Source organism: Otolemur garnettii, unplaced genomic scaffold (genome assembly GCF_000181295.1).
Source record: "Otolemur garnettii isolate 467f Iridium unplaced genomic scaffold, OtoGar3 scaffold00003, whole genome shotgun sequence".
Classification (NCBI taxonomy): Eukaryota; Metazoa; Chordata; class Mammalia; order Primates; family Galagidae; genus Otolemur; species Otolemur garnettii.
Genome location: NW_003852398.1, coordinates 4,895,147 through 4,899,735, shown reverse-complemented (window position 1 = coordinate 4,899,735; position 4,589 = coordinate 4,895,147). Strand labels below are relative to the sequence as shown.

Sequence of the window (4,589 nt, the reverse complement as noted above, 5' to 3'; positions counted from 1 at the left end):
GGCCAGTGTCCTATTCCTTGAGCCATAGATGCCTCCCCAGAGTCAGCTACCTTAAACAAACAAGAAAAAAACAGATCCCTTAAGCCCAACTCACTATAACCAAGTGTTCCAGAGCAGTTTTCTTAGTGTCTGGTGGACTTCCTAAATTGAACTACTTGGCCAAAAGTCCTTAGTCCAAAGAGATCACAAACTAGAAATGAGAGTCTTACCAGCTGTCACAGACTCACTCACTGCTTAGATATAAGTCTTATTAGCACACTTATTACAAACTGAGGTGTTTATTTAATCCCAATTAATCATCTATTACAGAGAAGCTATAGTTTTGTTTTGTTTTGTTTTTTTTGAGACAAGAGTCTCACTATGTTGCTGTGGGTAGAGTGCCGTGATGTCACAGTTCACAGCAACCTCAAACTCTTGGGCTTAAGCGATTCTCTTGCCTCAGTCTCCCAAGGAGCTGGGACTACAGGGGCCTGCTATAATGCCTGGCTATTTTTTGGTTGGAGTTGTCACTGTTGTTTGTCAGGCCGGGGCTGGATTAGAACTTGCCAGCTCCGGTGTATGTGGTTGGCACCCTAGCCACTGAGCTATAGGTGCCAAGCTGAAGCTATGAATTTTTAAAAGGAAGAACAAAAGGGGTATGAAGTTTCTAACAAGCTAGCTCAGGAGAGGTGAAAAAGCACTTACAGTTTTAAAGTATTAGTGGCTAATTTCCTTATAAAGAATAACCACATTATAATTTTACTAATTAACTTAATTAAAGATTGGGTCTTGCTATGTTGCGCAGGCAGATCTTGAACTCTTGGGCTTCCACCCAGCTGAGTACTTTGGTAGACAGGCATATAACCTACATTATAACTACCAAGACTTCCGTGGGGAGCTTAAAAGCATGGCTTAATAAATATTTTAAGGTTATATATAATATGTCCTTTCCTCAAACCAGAATTTAATAGGTTGGGTGCAGTGGCTCACACCTGTAATCCTAGCACTCTGGGTGGGAGAGGCCCAGATGGGCAGACTGCTTGAGCCCACAAGTTCGAGACCAGCCTGAGCAATGCCAGGCGTTGTGGCGGGTGCCTATGGTCCCAGCTCCTTGGGAGGCTAAAGCAAGAGGATGGCTTGAACCCCCAGGAGTTTGAGGTTGCTGTGAGTTATAACGCAATGGCACTCTACACGGGGTGACAAAGTGAGACTCTGTCTCAATTTAAAAAAAAAAGAGGATATTAACAGCAGTTGTTATCAACTGGAATAAATAAAAATACTTCAGAACTATCATATTCAGAACACTCACACACAAGGTAGTTAATATACAGAGTAGGCTGCTGAGAAATGATCATCCATGAACAAATAAGTTAATGAACTGGATGAAAACATAAAGCATCTGAAATGAGACCAAAGTGGTTGCCAATTCACCATGGGTCTGATCTGGTCTGCTTTCTAAGTAACATAAAAGGGGCTGCGGTGGTAGTCAGAAAGCAGAATATACATGATTTTCTCTTATCTATTCAACCTTTGTGTTATTCACTAACACTGCCATGACACTGAAGAAGTGAATCTAATTTAAACACAGCTGTGATCACTAGGAGTTCCCTACACCAGTAATATCCCACTGTAGTACCAGTTTACTTATATTTTTTGGTTGCAGCCGTCATTGTTGTTTGGTGGGCCGGGCTGGATTCAAACCCACCAGCTCAGGTATACGTGGCTAGTGCCTTAGCCACTTGAGCCACAGGCACCGAGCCCAGTGTACTTATAAACACATAGTCAAGTGGGCAATGTTCACTGTCTCAAGCTGCAGTATCTTCACATACCACAAGAGATGTAATACAGCAGGACTGCAAACCAAAGCAGTCAAACTAAAGGTAGAATGATGTCTTAAGTGAAAAATATCCTATGTGTACAGACTCCCAGAACTGGAGATGCATAGCAGCCTTTTGTACAGTGCTAAAACAGTAGTGCAAGCCAACCTCAAAACAAAGGCACGGGCCAGGCATGGTGTCTCACCCCTGTAATCCCAGCACTCTGGGAGACTGAGGTGGGAGGATCACTTGAGCTCAGGTATTCGAGACCACCCTGCGTAAGAGTGAGACACCATCTCTACTAAAAAAAAGAAAAATTATCCAGACATAGTGGTGAGTGACTATAGTTCCAGCTAACTTGAGAGGCTGAGGTAGGAGGATCACAAACCCAGCAGTGTGAGGTTGCTGTGAGCTAGGCTGACACCATGACACCTCTGTCTAAAAAAAAAAAGTACAAACTAATAGCTATTAGGCACTTTGGCTGAATACTCAATTCTCCAACATGATGGAAAGAAGCTCAGTCTTTTCCTTCTTGCCTTTCAGCTCAGCAAGTCAGGGTTTAGTTTTCAAATCTCAAACATGGGAGAGAGAAAAACTCCATGAAAGAGTTAGAGCCAGAAAGTATGTCATTGTCTTCTTCTTCTTTTTTTTTTTTTTTTTTTGAGACATGGTCTTATTCTGCTGCCTAGACTAGAATGCAGTGGTGCAATCACAGCTCACTGGAGTGATATTTCCACCTCAGCCTCCTGAGCTGCTGGGACTATAGGCACATGCCACCATTCCTGACTCATTTTTAAGATTTTTAATAGTTATGTTGCGTAGGCCAGTCTTAAACTCCTGGCCTTTTAAGTGATCCTGCTGCTTTGGCCTCCCAAAGTGCTAGGATTATAAGTCTGAGCCACTGTGCCTGCCACGTAGCCATATCTTTTTACTCAAGCTTAGGCAGTGCTCATATCTACAATGCTGGAATAAGCAATCTAGACTCTATTGCTTAGAAGATTCCCAAATTTTAATTTGGAAAAGGCAACTTATTATTTATTTATTTATTTATTTTTGAGACAGAGCCTCAAGCTGTCCCCCTGGGCAGAGTGCCGTGGCATTACAGCTCACAGCAACCTCCAACTCCTGGGCTCAAGCAAGTCTCCTGCCTCTGCCTCCCAAGTAGCTGGGACCACAGGCGCCTGCCACAACGCCCGGCCATTTTTTGGTTGCAGCCATCATTGTTGTTTGGTGGGTCTGGGCTGGGGATTCGAACCTGCCACCTTAGGTGTACATGGCTGGCGCCTTAGCAGGTTGAGCTATAGGCGCCGAGCCTATTTTTTATTTTTAGAAAGGCTTCTGGTTTATTTACTCTTTCCCTTATTTCTGCCTATAAAATTATAATCTGAGGCCAGGCATAGTGGCGCACACCTATAATCCTAGCACTCTGGGAGGCCAAGGCAGGTGAACTGCTTGAGCTCAGGAGTTTAAAACCAGCCTGAGCAAGAGTGAGACCTCGTCTCTAAAAATAGCCAGCTGTTGTGGTGGGCACCTGTAGTCATAGCAACTTGGGAAGCTGAGGCAAAAGGACTGCTTAAGCCCAAGTGTTTGAGGTTGTTGTGAGCTATGATGCCAGAGTACTTTACCAAGGGTGGTAAAGTGAGACTCTCTCAAAAAAAGAAAAAAAAATAGAATTTGAGTTATAAATAGGCTCTAGTTTTACATTAAACTAAAAATTAGACTTCTGAGGGTTAGGCAGGGTGGGTCCCACCTGTAATCCTAGCACTCTGGAGGCCAAGGTGAGTGGATTGCTTGAGCTCACAAGTTCAAGACCAGCCTGAGCAAGAGTGAGACCCTGTCTCTAAAAAATAGCCAGGTATTGTGGTGGGTACCTGTAGTCCCAACTACTCGGGAGGCTGAGGCAAGTGAATCACTTGAGCTCAGGAATTTGAGGTTTCTGTGAGCTATGATGCCACAGCACTCTACCCAGGGTAATAAAGTGAAACAGTCTCAATAAATAAATAAATAAATAAATAAATTAGACTTCTGGTTTTTAGTCTGCCATGTAAGAAGTTTGGAAATCACCACCCCATCCTAACAATAAATAAAAAGCTATAACAAACTGAAAATTTAACACCTCTTCTTGGATCTGTAAGATAAGATCAATTGCAGGGCAAACCAATGCCCCCCAAATTGGAGAGACAGATGGGAATACAGAGAGTCACATTTATCAGAGCACAAATCCAGGAGCTAAAACCTTTGTGGAAGTAGTGCAGATTAGGGACACCTGAAATGTAATTGGAGAACTGCTGGAGGCTCAGTAAGCAAGTCAAGGATAAAAACTCCAGGGGACCCAGGCCTGGGAGAGTGACTTCTCAAGAGTTTTACCTCCTAGACCTCTCTACCACCTCCTTATTGCAAGTATTAGAGAAACATCCCCTATGGTTTTGGCTAGTAGGCAAAGGGGGAAGAGCAAAAACAATCAGTTTTAAATATGTCAGAGCATTCTGTCAAGAGAAATTATTTAACTAGAGACTAACCTGTTGGGGCTTTATCAGAGCCTAACTGATCTGGAGAAGGGAAATATCCAACTCTGTACTCTTTAGCCATCCTGTCCCACCTAATGTTGGCACTATAACTAAGAAGCACTGGTAAAATTCCCAATCCAGGGCAGAGGCTCAGGAAAAAATTGACCTAATAATCCTTGACTATGAAATTCTTCCCTGTCCCCTACTTCTTAGCACCATATCACTACAGGCCTACATACTGCAGTTCCTTTATCTAGTATATTGTGCCCACCTTTCTTTTTTTTTT

The 4,589-nt window shown here is 43.1% G+C and overlaps 1 protein-coding gene across 1 annotated transcript in view; it reads right to left on the bottom strand.

The window, feature by feature from the left end:
* UBTD2 (ubiquitin domain containing 2) overlaps positions 1-4,589 on the bottom strand; it is an 89,963-nt gene that overhangs the window by 3,474 nt on the left and 81,900 nt on the right. The window lies entirely within an intron of this gene.